Source organism: Ursus americanus, chromosome 7 (genome assembly GCF_024610735.1).
Source record: "Ursus americanus isolate L20-20 chromosome 7, mUrsAme1.1.p, whole genome shotgun sequence".
Lineage (NCBI taxonomy): Eukaryota > Metazoa > Chordata > Mammalia > Carnivora > Ursidae > Ursus > Ursus americanus.
The window spans coordinates 15,949,767-15,970,890 of record NC_142133.1 but is presented as its reverse complement, the minus strand read 5'-3'; the positions used below and the strand labels follow the sequence as shown (position 1 = coordinate 15,970,890).

General features: G+C 43.1%; 1 long non-coding RNA gene across 4 annotated transcripts in view; it reads left to right on the top strand.

Moving 5' to 3' along the window:
- The window catches only part of LOC123785903 (uncharacterized), a 63,522-nt gene extending 42,506 nt beyond the window's left edge, over window positions 1-21,016 (top strand). The window contains exons 4-6 of one of the 4 annotated variants that reach the window (XR_006777814.2): window positions 10,969-13,154; window positions 13,604-14,171; window positions 15,881-21,016. This is a non-coding gene — a long non-coding RNA (uncharacterized LOC123785903). Of the gene's footprint in view, window positions 1-10,968; window positions 14,172-15,880 lie in introns of all 4 variants that reach the window. The other 3 variants (XR_006777813.2, XR_006777815.2, XR_006777812.2) reach the window with 3 other exon arrangements.
- The last annotated feature ends 108 nt before the right edge of the window (window positions 21,017-21,124 follow it).

Below are 21,124 nucleotides of genomic sequence, written 5' to 3'. Positions count from 1 at the left end.
TTCCATTATATATATCTCACATCTTCTTTATCCATCCATCAATCAATGGGCACTTGGGCTGCTTCCATAAATTGGATATTGTAGGTAATGCTGCTGTAAACATCAGGGTGCACGTATCCCTTTGAATTAGTGTTTTTGTATTCTTTGGGTAAATACCTAGTAGTACAATTGCTGGGTCATAAGGTAGTTCTATTTTTAACTTTTTGAGGGACGTCCATACGTTTTCCACAGTGGCTGCACCAGTTTGCATTCCCACCGACAGTGCAAGAGGATTCCTTCTTCTCCACATACTCACCAGCACTTGTTGTTTCTTGTGTTATATTAGCTATTCTGACAGGTGTGAGGTGATATCTCATTGTGGTTTTGATTTGCATTTCCCTGATGATAAGTGATGGTGAGCATTTTTTCATGTGTCTCTTGGCCACCTGGAAGTTTTCTTTGGAAAAATTTCTATTCGTGTCTTCTGCCCATTTCTTAACTGGATTATTTGTTTTTTGGGTGTTGAGTTTTATAAGTTTTTTATAGATGTTGGACACTAACCCTTTATCAGATGTATCATTTGCAAATATTTTCTCCCATTCTGTAGGTTGCCTTTTCCTTTTGTTGAATGTTTCCTTTGCTGTGCAGAAGCTTTTTATTTTGATGAAGTCCCAACAGTTCATTTTTGCTTTTGTTTCCCTTGCCTCAAGAGACATATCTAGAAAGAAGTTGCTACAGCTGATGTCAAAGAAATTACTACCTGTGCTCTCTTCTAGGATTTTTATGGTTTCCTGTCTCACATTTAGGTCTTAAATCCATTTTGAATTGATTTTTGTATATGGTGTAAGAAAGTGGTCCAGTTTCATTCTTTTGTATGTAGCCGTCCAGTTTTCCCAACACCATTTGTTGAAGAGACTGTCTTTTTCCCATTGGATATCCTTTCCTGCCTTGTTGATTAATTGACCATATAATTGTGGGTTTATTTCTGGATTTTTCTATTCTGTTCTATTGATCTATGTGTTTATTTTTATGCCAGTATCATACTGTCTTGATGATGATAGCTTTGTAATATACTTGAAGCCCAGAATTGTGATGCCTGCAGCTTTGCTTTTCTTTTTCAAGATTGCTTTGACTATTTGGGGTCTTTTGTGGTTCCATACAAGTTTTAAGATTGTTCTGTCTAGTTCTGTGAAAAATGCTGGTGGTATTTTGATAGGGGTTGAATTAAATGTGTGGATTGCTTTGGGTAGTATAGACATTTTAACAATATTTGTTCTTCCAATCCATGAGCATGGAATGCCTTTCCATTTCTTTGTGTTGTCTTCAATTTCTTTAATCAGTGTTGTATAGTTTTCAGAGTACAGGCTCTTTTGGTTAGGTTTTTTCCTAGGTATCTTTTTATTTTTGGTGCAATTGTAAATGGCATTATTTTCTTAATTTCTCTTCCTGCTGCTTCATTATTGGATAGAAATGCAAGAGATTTCTGTACATTGATTTTGTATCCTGTGACTTTTTTTTTTTAAAGATTTGTTTATTTGAGAGAGAGAGAGAGAAAGAGAAGGAGAGAGAGTGTGTGTTTGGGGGGGAGGGTCAGAGGGAGAGAATCTTCAAGCAGACTTCCTGCTGAGTGTGGAACTGGACACAGGGCCTGATCTCAAGAGCATGTGATCATGACCTGAGCTAAAACCAAGAGTTGGCCGCTTAACCAACTGAGCCACCCAGGCACCCCTATATCCTGTGACTTTACTGAACTCGTTTATCGGTTTTAGTTTTTTGGTGGTCTTTTGGGTTTTCTACGTAGAATAGCATTTTGTCTGCAAATAGCAAAATTTTTCTTCTTCCTTACTGATATGGATTCCTTTTATTTCTTTTTATTGTCTGATTGCTGTGGTTAGGACTTCCAGCACTGAATAAAAGTGGTGAGAGTGGACATCCTGGTCTTGTTCCTGACCTTAGGGGAAAAGCTCTCAGTATTTCCCCATAAAGGATGATGTTAGCTGTGAGTTTTTCATAAGTGGCCTTTATATGTTGAGGTGTGTTCCCTCTAAACCTACTTTGTTGAGGGTTTTTATCATGAATCGATGTTGTACTTTGTCAAATGCTTTTTCTTCATCTATTGAAATGATCATGTGGTTCTCATCCTTTCTCTTATTTTCGTGATGTATGACATTGATTGATGTGCAAATATTGAACCACCCTTGCAAACCAGGAATAAATCCCACTTGATCATGTTGAATGATTTTTTTAAATATATTGTTGAATTCGGTTTGCAAATATTTTCTTGAGAATTTTTGTTCATCGGGGATATTGGCCTGTAGTTCTCCTTTTTAGTGGAGTCTTTATCTGGCTTTGGTATCAGGGTAATGCTGGCCTTAGAGAATGAATTTTGAAGTTTTCCTTCCTTTTCTCTTTTTTAGAATAGTTTAAGAAGAGTAAGTATTAATTTTTCTTTAAGTATTTGGTAGAATTTGCCTGAAAATCCATCTGGTCCTGGACTTTTGGCTTTTGGGAGTTTTTTGACTACTGACTCAATTTCTTTGCTGGTTATTGGTCTCTAAAAATGTTCTACTTCTCCCTGTTTCAGTTTTGGGTAGTTTATGTTTCTAGGAGTTAATCCATTTCTTCCAGGTTGTCCAATTTGTTGGTAAATAGATTTTCATAATATGCTCTTATGATTTTTTGTAGAAGTCTTTTTTTTAAAGGACTGAATCAGTCAGAAAATTTTCATTAATTTTTACACTAAACGAAAAGCAAATTAGCAACTGGTTTCTCTGTTTACTAGCTCTGGTACTTTGTGCAAGTTATTTACTTTCCATGTCCTCCTCTGTAAAATGGGATAAATAACACCTTTCAAGACCATTGAAAGGAAGAATAAATTGGCGTGTGTTTGGAATCGATCTCAAGCTCTTTCAGGGCTCAATAAATGCTAGTTCCCTTTTCCTTCTCTCAGTATTCTTTTTTTTTTTTCCTTCCTGCCCTTTAAAATCCTCGTAAACAAAAATAAAAGAAGTTCACACCTTCATGGACAGGCTTAGCTCAAATCCATATGGTAAGGCAATGTCAACAGAAACGTCCCAGGCAGCCCAGATACGTCAGTGGCATTATGAATGGCATCCTGGGAAGGACCTGAGAGCAGAGGCTGAGGTGGGGCGGGGGGGGGGGGGCGGGGAAGAGTAGATTTACTGAGGAGAAAGGCCTCCAGATGGAAGGTCAAAAAAGACTCTCTTCCCAGCTAAAAGAAGAAACGTGCTAAAGGAGGAGAGGCGTCAGGGAGATGACAGTGACCACAAGAGAAGAGTAAGATGCTTTTCTCCCGAGAGGGCTAGAACGCCATCTGTGGGCACTGGATTAAGTAAGGAGGCCAGTGACGACTGAGCAGCCCACAGATCCCAGGAGGGCAGCAAGCAGGGCAAGGCAGTGCCCAAGGGCAGGAATGGGAGTGTCAGAAAGGTGGGGGCTGCCTGGGGATGAAGGCCAAGGAGAGACGCCTCCGCCCATCCTCCGCAGCATCGTGAGCTGAGGAAGGATGTGCCCAACCCAGGCAGTGTTTGGCGGCTTTGGCAGAGAGGGGCTTGCCAGCTTCATATACCGCCACTAAATTAGGGATTCTAAAAACTGTTTTATGTTCATTACACTTCTTCTTACAGCTCCTGTGCCAGAGATGCTTGGCAATGGGAAGCAGACTACTTGATTTGCGTAATAGATATTTTCACAGACACCATACATAAAAAACAAAAACAAAAGTGTCATAAAATTTTAATCTGGTCTTTTTGTGGCAGCAGTGGGAAGCACAGAGGTTTCATCATCATGCTATCTCCTGTAGGATCTGTAGAACAAAACAGAACATTCGTGGAAAAAGAACGTGTTACTGTTATGCAAAATTGGATCAGGGACCACTGAATGCAGACTCGAATGCACAATGTGGGTGGCCCACCCCTCAAGCCCCATTAGAGCCCAATTCCAGTCTTGGAAGCTGTCCTAGTGGAAAGCCACGTGGTGACTTTAGCTAAGTCTCCCCAGGCGCCATCAGTTTGTGGGAGAGAATGCCAACTCCTTGGACCAGCAGGGTCCCCAGATGTTCCTTCCCTTCCACGGATCATCCCTGGGTAGTCTCCCTGTTGTTGTGCTCCTCTCTGCCACAGGGTGGCTCCACTCTGCAGCTTCCTACCCACAACCCAAGACCCCAGAAGCCAGAGTTGAAACGCCAGGCACCAAGGTTGCACAGCCATCACCCGGAATCTCCCCCCCGCCCCCAGGGGCCTCGAGGTACCAGGTGCCAGCACAGGGCAGGGGTTAGCATCCACCCAAAGGCAAGAGACGGACTTTGCCAATTCTGGTTGCCGATTTGAGGAGGGCAGCGTTCAGAGGACAGATGGAAATGCAAAGCTGGTACCATCCAATCCAGCCATCTATGTGAAAGAGCTCAGGAGAGACAGAGGATCCATCTGGGGGCAAAGCAGCACAGCTGGGAAGAACTCCCTGAGCCCAAGAGCACCCACTCCAACCACTTTTTAAGAGGTGGGAGGAGAGATGAATGTGACTTGGCTGGACAGCCTGTGTCCGTTCAGTGTCTACTGCCCTTGGCACTCACCTTGGATGGCAGTTCTTGTTCTCTCACTGATGCTACATCCAACTCTTACTAGGTTTCCAAAATGAAATTTAACACCCCCTCTCATGAAGAACTTGGGTGAGTTCCAAGGACTTTGCCAGGAGTCTAGAGCTATTTGTGAATAACATCACCACATCTCTTATCAGACATACTGCTCCTCGCCTCGCCCATCCCAGGCCCATCCTCTTTGCCCTCAGGGTCCCCCTGCTTGGGGCAGATGGGCATGTGTCTTCCCTGCAATCAGGGGAGCAAATCAAAAACAGAGCAGGTGAAGGGAGAGGGCTGGGTTCTGTGAGCCAAAGATGAGGCTTGTGAAGAAGGAAGCCAGGGAGGTAATTCCAGGGCAACAGTGGTTTCAGGCTGGCAAGCAGGGGTATGGTCATGAGAGAAATTTGGAACATGGGCTGGAGCCATGACCCTGCCCAGGCTTTCCACAGCGGGAGGCAAGACAAGTCTGCATATATAGGCCTCCCTGGCCATCCAAGCCTCAGGCCCAGGTGTGGGGCTCTCTAGTTACCTCAGCTTTCCTATCTGGGCCTTCTGGAACTTCTTCCCAGAGGCGAGAACTTGGTTAGTGTCCGTCTTAGTTCAGGAAAGTCAAGCCTGGAGTTAGGAGACCAATCATCAATCCTTAATGTCCTTTTCCACAGAGGCTATGAGGTCTGTCATGCAAATAGGATCTTTAGGCTTCTCTCCTGTTCCTAAGTTCAGGATATTGGATGTTCCTTGTCCCACCTCAAACTTTTACTATTTGACCATTTGACCATTTTCTTAAACTGCCAGTTATATTTTTGATAATTATGGCATGTAATATAGGTGTTGTCCCTCCAATTAAGTAGTAAGGTACTTTTTAAGTATGGAGTGCTTATTATGTTCTAGACCCTTTGCTAGGTGCTTTATATAGCTGATTACATCAAATCTATGTAACAACCCTATGAAGTAGGTATCATCATTTTTTAGCCCCACATTTCTGGGGGGACAAAGTGAACAGTGATATCAATAAAACTAGCCCAGGGTTCTGGCTCCTTGTGTGAGTTGAGCAAATCACAACCTCTCTGTGCCTCAGTCCCCTCATCTGTAAAATGGGATGACTATCAGTTCCTACCTGAAAGGACTGCTGTGAGAATTAACTGCACTGTTACATATAAAGTGCCTAGAACAGTGCCTGACCCACACATGTTTGTTAAATAACAAATTAACATCTAAATGGCAGAGCTGGATGTAACCCAGGTGATTTGATTTCAGAGCACACATTCCTAACCACTATCCATGTTCTTGTTGATTGTGTCCGGTTCTATTTCTTCTAAAAGGTTTGGCAGGGCTTTTGGTTTCCACTTTACAAAGACAGGGAAACTGAGCTATGGAAGTTCAGGGCTACATGTGAGCTTCTCTTCCAGAGAATTCCATGGTGACAGATCATGTATTCTCATAGGCCAGGCACTGCTCTGAGCACTTTACACATATTAGGTCTTGTACTTCATGTATAGTCTTAGGAGGTAGGTACTGTTATCCATCCCATTTTATAGATGAGGAAACTAAGGCACAGACCAGCCTACTGTCCCATCTGTCCTCTACCTGAGACCAACCAATTCTGCTCCCAGGTCCTGGAGCAGGAGTTCTCAGCCAGTAATCCAGGCACTCAGCACAAAGGTATCCTGCTGAGGGACCTACACCACCCCTTGTCCCACCTTTTCTGCCTTGGACTATGACCAAGCCTTACACTGGACCCCAGGTTTCAATAACTGCCCTGGCCTACCTTCCATGGGTATATCAGACCCTTCCAGTATGGTCCATTTCTCAGGTGACCAGCAGTCACAGTTTGCCCAAGAATGTCCCAGTTTTAAAGATGAAAGTCCTGTGTTATGAAAAACCTTTCAGTCCTGGGCAAACCAGGATGGTTGGTCACCCTGCACACTGCACAAGCCTGCAGCCACTCTCTGACCCAGTGAAGCTTTGCTCTTGGTGCTTGGTAATCCGTGCAACTTCCTATAGCTCTCCAGAGAATAACCTCTCATCTTCAAATGGTCCCTCAAAGTGTCTTAATTTAGCAACAGCGATGTCACATTTTAAATCAAAAGAGCACAAGGTATAGAGGGAATCTTGTTTTCCGGACGGTGGGGATCTCTCAGGTTTACTTTCCTAAGAAACACTGATGGAACATAAGCCAGCAGTTTCCTCTCAGCCCTTCACATTTGACCCAACAAGCTATTATTTTATTTTCCCTCTGTGTTTTCATTCTCCCCAAACACTTCTTCTAGTGATTTCCTTTCAGCCCAAAGCAAGCAGCAGAATAAAGAGACCTGGGCTTGGCATTAGGGAGACTGTATGAGTAGAAGAAAGTACGTGGGCTTTGGAGGCAGAAAGACTGGATGTGGATACTGTCTCTGACATGTCATTTTATGTCTTTGTGCAAGTTACTTGACCCCCCTGAATATCATCTGTAAAAGGATCACATGAGAAGATCAGCGATGACGTCTGCAGAGTGATTCGCAGGGAGTAGGATGATGGATGCTGAACGGCTGATGAAAGATGCTCCAGACTGAAGCTCCCTGTGGACTGGCAGGATCCTGGTCCTAAGTCCGAGTTAGGCACCCAGAGAGATGCTGCTGGACGACTTCATCAGCTTCTTATTTTTACCGTCAATGGCAATTCCCCAGCGAAGCCATATTACAAAGTCGCACGATCCTGTACTCCTTCGTACTGCTTTTTACAATCTGAATTCAAAATTTAATTTCTGTCTACCCCACCTGACTACAAACTCCCTAAAGGCAGGGACCATGTCTATCTTGTTCACTGTTGTAGATTCAGCAGCCAAATCAGAGCCCGACGCACAGTGGGTGTTCGATAAATGCATGTTCAATGAAATGAAGGAACGAATCAAATGACCATCAAAGGTACTAGGGGAAGACCGAATTCCACAAGGACGGTTAAGCAGCAAAGTGCCACCAGATGGCGCTGGTACCCTGCGTGTAAATTATCCAGCGGGCTTTCTCGCACCGAGTATGGGTGGCGGACTCAATTTCCATTTTGAACTGGACTTGGTTATGCTGGATTGTAACATCTGTCTTTTACTGAGCATCATGGCAGGAAATTTTACAATACATTTTCTACAGTTCTGACAACGACCACAGGAGAGAGTATTTCATTTCACCCATGAAGAAATAAATTCCCAGTAATTTTAAGTAACTTTTCTAAAGATGCTCAGCTTGTGGGTGACAGAAGAAGGCCCTGATGTGTTTGGCCGCCAAGCCTGTGTTCTTTTCAGTATACCCCACTGCTTCCCCTCCAGCAGTGTGACACAATCAATGAATAGCCTTCCCACTGTGATAGGTATCCACCCTTCCGCCCTTTTGTCCTCACAGCTGGTGGCTTTGTCCCATGTCCAACCAGAACTATCCACCTTTGGTTTCTAAAAGGTCAGCTTACAGGGAGGGGAGATGACAGGCAGAATAGACTCAATGTTTCTGAAACCAGACGTTCGATTTAAGTCTTGAACTCATGGATGGGTTAGGTGTAGTGCTCTGAGGAAGGAGGAAATGACCTTCAATTTATCAGTCAGTCATCAATAGTTCTTCATTCAGCACCTGTGCTGCACACATACAGGGTTACGATCTGGTTGGCATATGAGACATGCACGCGTGCGACGTAATACACTGCCATATGCAAGTGCCTTGTGGAGATATGTGCAGGAAGGCTCTCAGAGGCCAGAAGGCTTCCTGTGACTGGGGTGGTCACAGATCTCAAAGTCAGGCTTGTCCTTCACAGGAAATGCATTTAGGGAGATAGGGGGCAAGTAAACTGGTCTCTTTCTACAGAACGTGTGGGCCATGGACCAGCAGGTTTGACACCACCCGAGAGCTTGTTGGAAATGCAGAATCTCCAGTCTGGCTTCAGACCTCATGAACCAGAATCTGCATTTTTGCAAGCTTTCCAGGTGATTCACACACATTCAAGACTTCGGGGGACTAAGTATTTGTATTTATGTGTCCCTTTAAAATGAAGTAATACTCTAACTAAAACACTCTGTAATTTCACTGTTTAGTTTCAGTTTGGGGCTTTGATTTGCTCTTAAAAGAATGGTACTAAATATTCTTAAACTTCTGCCGTTCCTCTCTGCAAGAACTGTGGAGATTCCTGATAGCTAGATTTTCTGTAGCCTGGTGGTTTACTAACTGGAAGGAAAGTTCTTACCCAAAGCACCTTTGCAAATATTTGTGCAATGAGAATTACTCAAATCCTTGGAAAATCCTAAAAGGTATTTTTTGAATAAAATCACTAAAGGAAGTTTACCTTATGTTCAATGCAATTTTGGTACATTCTAGTTCTTTGCAGATTACTACACTGTGTATGGCATATGATGGACCCATAATACTGGATCAAGTCTTGTCAGGTCACTCCCTATCCCTCCGCCCCTCTGCCCTTCCACCTATCATTCTGGGTCAAAAAGTCATCAGAATGTAGAATCTGTGATAACCGTGATAAAGTTAGACACTTCCGCACTAGCATAGCGACAGTACTTGATTCACCATCTCAATAAGAAGTGATGATGCCCCGTGTTTAATTGTGGCCCCATTTCTCTTCTTCACTTGTGGAAGTTGGATGAGTCCATTCAGAAAGGCAGCCTGGTATACAGAAAAGAGCACGAGACAGCTAGGTGAGACCACACGGGCTCTGCTCTGACCTACGTGAGCTGTGTGGTGCCACGTCTCTAGGTCTCTCTGCCCCATCTATAAACCTGGGAGATGGAACCAGGTAGTTGCTAAGATTCCTTCCTGGTTCAGCATGATACGAGCCTAGTTAACTAGGAGTTAGAGCATGGGTAGTTATTCATTAAACTCAGATTATATACCCCCAGATAGAAATGGCCCACGCTGTCTTTATTTACAGATATAAAAGTTGAGAAGGCTGGTTACCATAGCAGTTCACCTTCACAGAATCATTTTATAAGTTCGATTCTGTAAAGCGACAATCCTATGTACTGGCACCTGCAAATTCCCTAATGTTTCCCTTGCTTCCATTCTTGCTCTGGGCTATGGTGCCAAGAGTTGTCCTAATCTGGAGAAGCAATCAGAGTTCTCAAGCTGCCTTTCGGTCTGCTAGAACAGAAGGTGCTGACAGGGTGGGAGGAAAGGCAGGCCTCCTTTCAGTTTACTAATTCTGCAGCCGCCCTTCACAAACGCCAGCAAATATTTTGCGATGTTGCAAGGTGTTACGAGAAGTGAAAAGCAAGCTGTGACTCAGCCGGTACGAAGACTTTGCAAATAAAAAAGAGTGATGTGTTTTGCAGCAAACTATTATTTCTGCCAGAGCCCACAGACTGGAATACTCAAAGAGGTATTTCTGCAAGACACTGCCATCATACATATTGGGTTTTCCAAAAAAGACCGGTTTCAAATTCATTGGCTCAGCAGGTCCCAACCTGTGGCCCTCAGACCCCTGGAAGCTGTGGGCCTATCTTGAGGGCTGGACACACCCGTGCGCATGTTCCTGCCGGAGACTGAATGAGAAATGTGCTCCTCCACATGGATTGTGTCTCAAACATGCATCAGTGTTGTAATGAATAGAAGAAATTAACTTACAATGTTACTAAATAGACCTTAGCCTTTTGTTATGTAGTTCCTTAATCAACTGACACTAAAATGAGCATTAGTTTCACGTTTAACTTTAAGAAAAAAATTTTTCTTCGTGTTGAAATACAGCCTTCACACTCGGCAGATCACTTGACTCAATCCTGGTTCAGAGAATATGGACACCTTACCAGTAGGAGAGACCCTTTCCTCCAGTTATTGACTTCACTTTCAAGGCATATGTGGACAATATATTCTCAGTTTGGTTTCTAAAACCTTAAAACCTGTTAGGAAGACATTTAAATGGTTAGTTGAGCACTGCTTCTCTCTGAGAAATGTCATCTGGGAGTATAAGGTATAAACGGTGGGTACATTTCTTAGACCACAAATTTATAATAAGAAATATAAGCTAATTTTTATTTCTAGCTGCCATCTCTTTGCATTATCAGAAATTTAATCTGAGTGAGTTTGTAGATTTTCATCTCTTCTTTTCCTGGGATTGTGTCTAGTTTCTGGGAGGGCCTTATGAAGTGCCAAGGTATGCAGTGGTGTTGGGGAGAGGGGGCAGTGGAGGGAGTAAGGAACCGGGTCCTTCCACACAGTATCTGTTGAACCATACTGTTTCATGACCTCTTCAGGTCCGAGAGCACCCTCCATTCTCCAGTGTCCTCTTGGGCACGAGGAGACGTGCTTCCTTGTGGCCTTGAAGACTTTGCAAGCCTGTGAAGGGCTCCTTCAGTGGGCACCCACCACATAACCATTTCTTTTCTGAAGTGTTTTTTTTTTTTAAGATTTTATTTATTTGTTCGTCAGGAGAGAGAGAGCACAAGCAGGGGAGTGGCAGACGGGCAGAAGCAGGCTCCTCGCTGAGCAAGGAGCCCGATGTGGGACTCGAAACCAGGACCCTGGGATCATGACCTGAGTTGAAGGCGGACGCTTAACCGACTGAGCCACCTGGGCATCCCATCTTTTCTGAAGTCTTGCAACCTTCCTGAGGCTCTGCTGAGGATACAAGGAACATGTCCTCTCTATTCCCAGACCCCATAAAAACATCTGGGATTGCGCCACTTTCCCTAGGTGAGCCTGTGGAGTAACACGCAGGACCGAGCATTGACGTCTTTGCTCATGGTATTTGCCCAGGAATTTACCTCATCCCTCCCCCGCCCCGGCACAGGGAATGCTTTTCTATTCTTGATAGCTTTTCTTCCAAATATTTTGTCTATGCTGCTAGGTTTTTTTCTTCTACTTTCTCCTAAGGGCAGTTTCTGGAACCAAAAGCCAGTAAGACACTCTTCTTTCTCTGCCTCTTGCTGTCACATCCCCCCTCTGAGATAAGAACCTTGAACTAGGCCAGCGGTCTGAAGGAGAGGAAGGAAGGAGAGTAAACGCAGGGGAAAGGGATCCGCTGATATTATGCTGCCACATAAATAAATTAATATAACTTTCATGGGTCCAGGACCTGCAAGAGAGGAAGTCAGCCCCAAATGAAATCAGATACTGAGCAAAAAGTGAACTTTGAGAGAAAAATTAAAATAAGACCTCCAGCACCAAAGCAGTTTTTCTATAGGCTCTTCACATTTTCTGCAGTGTGGCACCCAGAACTAAGTGATTTTTAGACATGGCACTGAAAATATAAAGGGCTCTCCTTTAAAGATGGGGTGAATGATGAGCTCCACAGTGGCACATGGAGGCCTTTCGGCCAGTCAGACTGGGATTTTGGGAGAGGAAGGGTAGGCTAGGAAGAAAGGAGCAGCAGCTGCACGCCTTGGGGCTCTCTCATTCAGCCCTATCTAGAACTTTCCTGCCTCTGGAGCTGTTGGAAAAGCAGCTGCCTCTAACTCCAGTGCTCCTGCTCCAGGCAGATCTGAAGTCCCTTCATTCACTCAATACCATTGACTTCCTACGCTGAGCTGCATGCTGGGGAACAAGTCATCCTATTTTGGTCTTGGTGAATTTATCTAAGTCTCTTATTGAACAAAAAAAGACCTAGCCTCCAAACTTTAGGATCTCATAGTTTAGTTGGAGGAGGAAGTTGCCCAGGGAAAGACAAGCCAAGGGGCGAAGGGGTGGTCTCTTGCTGAGGTGTCAGAGGAGGCTTCTGCGTAGGGCGGCAAGATAGAACTCGAGAGGAGCCCCAGGGCTCTGGGGGCAGGGTGAGCTGTGACAGGTCGGGCTGGGCCGGGGGTGGGGGGCTGGATGCCGCTTCCTCGCCTACACCCGAGGCAGCCAGGGGAGCCACTGATCTGGCTCAGACACAGCCCCAAATTTCTGGAAGCAGTGATGGCTATACATTTCAAATTTCATAATTATGAACACACATTTTTCGCATCCAAAAGAGCTCACTGCTGCATGAGTAGGCAGGAAGATTCTGTTTCCCTGTTTCTCAACTGCGCTGTTTGAATCAGGAGCCTCGGGGAGGAGCACGGGGGGCTGGCGGCGGTGCCTTCCCGGTGCGAAAGCAGCAAACGCTCCCCGCCTCTCCTCTGGGAGAGAGCGTGGCCGCGGACTCCAACGATCCCCTATTTCAGGCCGAGGAGAGTTCGTTGGCAAACCATGGAGGAGGCACCAGAGTGACCATGGGCGCCTTTGCAGCGGCGCGTTTTTCCCCTGACCGCCTGGCGGGAGCTCGCTTGTTCCGAGGGGGCTGCTGAGCGAAGTACGCTCAGAGCCGGCTCCTTGAACACGCAGCTTTGTTGCGAATGATTCATAAAGATACCAGGTGAACATTTAATTTACAAAAGGAGGACAGTGTGAGAAGGTAGGAGGCTCTCTGGCCCACTAACTCATGAAATAGCAGTCTGTTTCTCCAGCTGTGAAGAGGGAAAATTAATATCCTGTGTGAGGAACCTCAACCACACGTCATGGAAAGGCTAACTCCATGTTATGGTAACAGATGAAAAGACTGCCTTTGGAGAAAGACCCCGACATTCCAGATCACACGGGAAAGAATTACATAGCATTACTTCTGAGTGAATGTTGCAAGAAAATATAATCCTTGGGTAAATAACCAGAACAGGCTAAAGGCGTGTGTGTCAAACTCTAAACAATGATCTAGATCAAATTACTTAATTGTTTAGTTCATAAATGTGCAGTAATGTGTGCTTTTGCTTATGCCAGTAAGATAATCTTTAGAGATGTCTGACTTCGGGCCCGAAATGTAGTCCACAAAGCGATTATATAGAATTAAGAAACAGTAGAAATGGCCTGGGAAAGCATGGTCTGATTACTGTGTAGCCACTAATCTTTTACATCAACCCGAGGTTTTCCAAAAAAATGCTCATCATTTCTAGAGCTATCTAGAACAGGGGTCAGCCGACTTTTCCTTAAAGGGACAGACAGTAAATATTTTAGGCTTCCCACTCTGCCATTGTGCATAAAAGCGACCACAGACAATCTGTTAGTGAACGGCTATGGCTGTGTTCCAATCAAACTTTCTATGCAAAAATAGGTGACCGGCCAGTGGGCCACGGTTTGCTGACCTTTCATCTTGAACAACGCAGAGATGTCGGAAAATGGTGAGTTCATTTGGGAAACCAGGAGTTCCGTGGAGCTGCACAGCAGACCGATTCCTGTGGGGATGTGGGGTGAGGCCGGCCAACTGTGCCCTTTACCGATAAACACGACATAAGGAGGCCTGGAGGAGGACTGTCTGGTGCCGTCAGAAAGGCCAGATGACTCGTAGGCAGCAGCCCTGGGGCTGGATTCGGGAAGAGCTGCTAGTCTGAGGCGCAAACCACTCACACAGACGGAGCAAGCTCCGCCAACCCCACAGGCTTCACACTTCTGCCTCCCGCGGCCGCTCTGCGAGGGGGCAAGCGGATTCTGGATCTGACCGCACCTTCAGAAGGTAAGGTTAGACACCCAAAGTTCCAGCTTCCCTTCCAATGCAGATTCATTAAAACAATTGTTTCATTTGGGCAGGTCAGCTCTCCTGCCATATTCCTCATTGCTGCTGAACGAACATCACCGCGTCACCACTGTCCCCAGCCCAGCCTCTCTCACAGCTGGCGGCTCAGGTATGTGCAACTTGGGCCCTGACTTGAAAGGGGGAGCTGGGTCCTAATTCTCTTTCATGCCTTTGAACTGAGAGCAGAGGAAGATGCCCTTGGTGGCAGAGATGTAGCCAGAAAGGTTATATGGGGGTCAGGGGCTGGAAGGGCCCCACGTGGGCTTCGTACAGGGTAGAGAAAGGGGTTCAGCTTCTTTCCAGTTCTGTGATCCACGAGGGCTGTCTGTTCATCGGGAATCCTTCTATGCCAGTGAGGCCACCCTGGATTTATAATCGCCTCCCTTCCCATTTTCTTGAGTTGTGTTCACTGGATCTTTTCTCTGTAACCAAAGCACACAGTGCTCTAGGAGGCACGTTTCCTGCCACGACTAAAGCTGTATTTAACACATTTTAGGGCTGCCATCCATGAATGTAAGAGCCTGCAGGTTCGACTGTGATCTATTTAACTTCTATACCAGCTGCCAGTAAAAAATACAGTCAAATTCTCCTTATCAACGACTTTTCAATCTGTCCTTTCCATTCCCATCCCTCCAGTATGGCCTCGTACTTATCACTGCTATCTGGACTTCAGCCCGTCTCCTAGAAAGCTCTTTTGCCTCTATTCATTCCCTGTTCTTGTCCATCTGTTGTCAGAGCTGTTAGATTAATTTTTACAAACCTATTTTCATCAATCACGTCTCAGATGAAGAGTCTAAAGTGCTTCCTTACTGCCTTCTGGATCTGGTCTGATCTCTTCAAACCAGTATTTTAGGCTTCATAATCTGGTCCCACTTGATCTCTTCATTATATCCGTATATCTCATACCCTTCAACTTCAATTTCAGCCAGGTTAATCTCCCACATCCTCCGTCAATCTCACTCTTCATTCCCACTTGTATGACTTTGCTTATTTTTGTCCCCACCACTTCCCCTATTAATTAGAATATCTCCTCCCTGTATCAAAATCTAATTATATTATCTCTAAAAAATAGAAATCTAATATAATCTGTAAGAAAGAGAAGGGGTGGGAAGGAAATGAGGCTGCATCTGTCCCCTTCCACCTGACAGCCACATTCCAAAGTAATGGTTAACATCTGGTGACCATTAGAAACATGACAAAACTATCAGAAGTATATGGAATTGAAGCTTTTGGATGAGGATGACAGAATGAAACACACATCTAATTTTTATCGTTTCAACCTTCCCATGTAAAACTACATTAATGGTATTTTGGGGGGTGGCATAAATCCCAAGGATAAAGAGTGAAAGAGGATACCAAAGGAATTAAATTTTAGAAGGTAGAAAGCAGACAAATGGTAATGAAAGCAGACAAATGGCAGACTTGAAGGACCAAACTGTCAACTGGCATTAAGTAAAGGTAAGAGGAAATTCAATATACACTCCAGAATCCTCAAAAGACGTAAGGATCAATGGCACCTGTGAAAGGGGTGTGACTTGGCATGTTGAATTAAGGAAGACTGGTTGAATGAAGGCTGAGGATCAGGACGAGTCTCAGAACCCCCCCCCCTTCCCCCGCTCCATATCACTGGCTGATTGCTCCTCCCACACGCTGGCCAAAGTCTCAAGGTTTAGGTTCCAGAGAGGGAAAACAGATGGTTTCTAAATGAAGGAGCACCAGGCACCGCTGAGGGTGGGTGTGAAGTGTTTCAAACAGGAGAATAAGTGAATGCATGTGTACTGAAGCCTCCCTGCTGTCTTCCTCCACTTTATCCTTCAGGCCAGAGAAATTGAAGGACAATTCTGTGGAGAATACGACCATCTCAAGAGGAAATATCTACAGATACTGACTTTAAGAGTCCCCTCACAAACAACCTAACTAGGTCATCCTACATTTGTGATTCTCAACTAGAGACACATGGAAATGTCTGGAAATAGTTTTGTCCCAAACGTGATGGCGGGGGTGCTATCAGGGATGTTGCTAAGTACCCTACAGCGCCCAATAAAGCCTCCCACAACAAAGAATTACCCAGTGCAAAATGTCAGTGGTGTCACTGTTGATAAACTCTGTCCTACATGAAATTCATGAAATTCATGCCCTACATGAAACTTGCCCATCAACACAAGCAATGCTTCCAAAAGTTTCCTACTCTATCACAAGAGCAGAAAACAAAAACAATGGCCAGACAACCGAGGAGGACTTCTAATAAGGAAGATGGGGATGTAAACAAACAGGTAAAAGCAACTGGATAAAGGGGTGCCTGGGTGGCTCAGTTGGTTGTGTCTGACTCTTGATCTCAGCTCAGGTCTTGATGTCAGGGTTGTGAGTTCAAGCCCCTCATTGGGCTCTATAGAGCCTACTTAAAGCAAACAACAAAAGCAACTGGAAAAAGAAACTCTGTAGGAAGAAGAAAACTCTAAAAAACTATATTTGACTTCCACTTATGACCATGATTAGTGGGGACCAGATTTACCTTCCTGCTCTAAACAACTAGAAGACTGGACAAAATTTAGAAACTATTTTCCAATATTGGATAACAGGCAGCTCAGGACTTCCTTTTACATCTAAGTTCTGGATTTGACTTTTTTTTTTTAAATTAAGTTTTTTATTTTAATTCGAGTATAGTTAACAGTGTTATGTTAGTTTCAGGTGTGTAATACAGTGATTCAACAATTCTGTACTCAGTGCTCATCATGATAAGCGTACTTTTTCTGGATTTGACTTCTGGGTGTAGGGATCCAGTTTGAATTTACTGAAGCATTTCCCCACTGATTTACAATGCCAACTTCCCATACAGGGATTCATCTACTCCTGGTCTCTTTGTTTCGGTCTTTGTGCTGGTACCATACTGTATTAATTCTTTACAACGTTGTTGGAAACTCAAATCCATATGTTTGATCTTTAAGTTGCTAAAACTACAAATCTATTAGCATGACGGAAAATTAAAAACCAAGAACACTATTGCCATCTGGTGGAGAGACCTACTGTTACTACATCTAAATGAGACCTGCTGTGACTCACCTCCTCACTCCCCCATTTAGCGGAGTCCTGCAAAATCTTCATTAGGTCTTTCTCATCTGTCCCTTCACTTCCATTCTCCTGGTACCTACACCTTAGTCTACTTTCTACTTTGCTAGGATTGTTGCTTTTGAACCAGCCCCCCTCTTTAGTCACTGTTCTGTCAATATTTTCCTTGTTCCTATTGTTAACACCTTACAATTTCACATTAATTTGATGGGTCGCTTATCAAGTTCTCGCTTATGAGAAAACATTTTGGAACGAGTAACAGCAGTCTGACTAGGGACAAACAGAGAGGACAGAGTAGAGGCTCGATAAATGTTAGCTGAATTGAAAAAAATTTATTTAGTACCATTTGCTCATTTGCCAAATTTATCTGGGAGGCAGCGTAGGCACATGTTTCCAACCCTTTTTTTTCTTCTGTAATACCAGACTGATGAAACTTCATGTGTAATTTTTCTGTGGGCTTACCTAAAAAATTATTTTTAATTGCAAAATACATGGCCAATATAAAAAAAGATTCAGAGTTCTGCAAATGAGTGACTCTATGGATGACGTTGGGAGACAGGGTTTCTCACTGAGGAAGAAGATACAAGTACAGAATGGGTGAAGACAAGGAAGAACCGGTGGGGCTGAATTGGAGTTGGAGGTTTTAGTAAAACTTACCGTTTCTAGTATCTGTGTTTCTTAGCTCTTTCTGTTGAAGGGGCCTAGACCCAATGGCAATCCAGCAGGGACCAGACCTTAGTATCCAAACACTAAGAGAAACTAGGGATTGTTGGAGAAATGGCTGCCTCCAGGGCTGGGTAGGAAAAAAATATAGGATAAACTTGAAACCTCTGTGCTACAAAGTAAGGAATTCTTCAAGAAAGGATGAGAACGTGTCTGAAAGACCCAGGAGCCACCTTGAAAGGTCCCACTGGCCAAATCTGGGACAACTTGACATCAAAACAAATGAGAGTAACAGACCTGAGTAAAATAGCAATCCATGAATTCATGCTAAGTTGGAAAGAGGAAGCTTTTCCTCACAGCAGAATGCCAACTAATAAATGTAAAAGGAATGAGAGAGTTGGAAAGCCATTTGGCAACTCTCAGGGTAACAATTAATTCAGCCAAGAAACATCACTGGATGCTAAAATTAGTGTGTGAAAGTTTGCTGAGAAACAATATATACGGTCTCGAAGTTTCTCCCTACAAAATGCTTAATGGAAAAAAATATTTATAGTGGAGAAATCTAGCAGACACCACCTAAAACCAGTGATTGAAATTAACTCCTGGTAATGGGACAACTGACACCATGATAAGATGCGCTGAAAAGGATGTAGCATCTCTTCTGTGATATTCCCGCCAACAATGCGCGAACTCAAACTAATTGTGAAGAAATATCAGAAATACTCAGGTTAAGGGAGAATTTGTAAAATAATTGACCTATGTGTTTCATGACCTTGACATTTGTGAAAGACTGATTGAAGAATTGTTCTAGACTAAAGGGAGACTAGAGACATGGCAACTAAATGTACTGTGTTATCCTGATTTGGACCCTGGACTTATTATTTTTTTTTTTTTAACAAAGGCCATTACTGGGACAACTAGTGAAATATGGAAAAGATTAGGTGATAATATTGTATTGATGTTAATTTTGATAATTGTGCTTGGTTATGTAAGAAAATATCCTGGTTCTTACAATATACAACTAAGTATTTGTGGTAAAAGGGCATCGTATCTGTAACTAACACTCCAATGGTCAGAAAAAAAGCATTTATTCTATACAGGTACCTATGCTGATAAAGGGAACTCTCTCCCTTAGTGTCAGATGACAACTAGGTCATACAGAAAGAATGATGTAGTTAGAAAATCACAGTTTTGTAAACATCACTGTAAAAACATTTTCAGGTAAGAATCATCAAAGGAGGCTAAATCTACAAGGGGCAGGTATATGAGGAATAGAATATCAACAAGGTCTCGAAAGTTTCTCCTCACAAATTACCTACTAATTGCAAAAAGAAAAATAGTAACTATCCAGTGGAGAAATTGGATGACATCTTACCCAACTGAGCAAAATGGACATCGATATGGGGCAAAGGGATACTGTGGAGTCTGGATGTGACACTGGGAGGCCATGTCACTCCCAGCATTTTAGCTCACACTGCGTAAGCCAAATCTAACCACAAGGAAACATCACAAAAATTCACACTGAAGGAAAATCTGTATTTTAGCTGTCCTGTACTCTTCGATCCATCAATACCACAAAGACAAAGGCTTAAGGACCGTTCTAGATGACAGAGTCATGAGAATCCAACATACGATCCTGGACTAGATTCTGTAGCTGAAAAAAAACAATTACCAGTGGAACAACAACTGAGATTGGAACAGGGGCTGTGGATGAAAGTATTCTATCACTGTTAAATGCCTGAATTGGACAGCTGTACTTAGTGGGCCTGTTTTCATGAAGTACATCTCTAACATTAAAGGTGAAAAGGTAAGTCTACGACGTACTCTCAGATGGGTCAAGAAAAAACTATGTAAGAAGAGATAGAAGATGGTAAACCAAACATGAGAAACATTAAAAAAGAAGTCAAAATGCAGAACAATGTAGGTTTCTTCTACTTAAAATTCTCAGAACATATACATATATGTGTGCGTAAATATATCTATGTCTAGGACACTATAATTAGTAGTCTCTTGCTCCCCCATGTAAGGGAAATAGGAACTAAAATGTTTGAGGTGGTTGGCATGAGGGCAAAACAGTTAAGTGTCTCTTTTCTCAACCATCAGTTCCACTCCACAGAGAAAACAGAGGATTTTTATATGTGCACACAAGCTTTTGCACGTGTGTAATTCTTACATCATTTTGATGGCTGCATAGTTTATGAATGGATGTACTTAAAAGTCTTCTATTGGTATTTGTTTCTAATATGTATATTTTAAATACAAAGATTTAAAAAAAATATGTTATTTCATCATATTTACATTTACTTTGATAAAAGCTGTTTGGCCTTAATTCTGCTATAGTTTTTGTTTTTTTAGGGGCGGGGAGAGTGATAGAGGGAGAGAGAGAGAGATGGGGGAGGGGCAGAGGGAGAAGGAGAGAGAGAATCTTAAGCAGGCTCCACTCCCAGCACAGAGCTTGTCCCGGAGCTCGATCTCATGACCCTGAGATCATGACCTGAGCCAAAACCAAGAGTCAGACGCTTAAACGACTGAGCCACTCAGGCGTACCTTATGGTGTGTTTTTATGCCTTCCTTTTAAAAAATATTTTATGTTCATGTTTTGTTTGGGGATTTTCCTTCTCATTTAACAACTTTTATTCAATTTATACCATATTATTATTTGAATAATATGAAGATTTATAACACTTAGAGTCTATCCTGAGTATACTACTAACGAAAATCTTCATGGAAGAACTTGAGTCTGGCCAGTAGATCATTTCTGGAAGGAAGTTATGCAAGGTATGAATATGAAATATGAGTTGTGGAAGTCTAGATCCCAGCTGATACCTGAGAAATGTACTTTCCCAAAGTCAGCCAACCCAACTTTTAACAGATCTGGGCCACTCTCTAACTGGATGCTATTATGGGTTCCTTGTGTTGATTTTAATGAAAATCCCTAATTGATTAAAGTGTGAGGAGATACTTGCTGCCCTCAGAGCTATTTTTGTTATATTTTGCATCATCCTTATGATCTTTCTGGGTAAGAATAATAATGTATCCTAGAGAAATACTGTTTTAAAAACCTTACAGATAAATTAAACAGTTAAAACTTTAAATACTTTCCATAATAATTTTAAAACAAATAGAAATGTAGTATCTGTACCGTGTCTATCATCGTGTCATCTATCCGACATATTTTACAGTGGTATGTATTTATACATACTGACCTTGGCAACAGGAAGTATGTTTCTGATTTCCCATAGTAGGCTGCAAGCTTTAAAAGCAGAAGTCCTAAACCGCTAAAGGCAGCATAAGAAAAATCTTAATTTGAACCTTGAAATCGTCTTTTAGCAG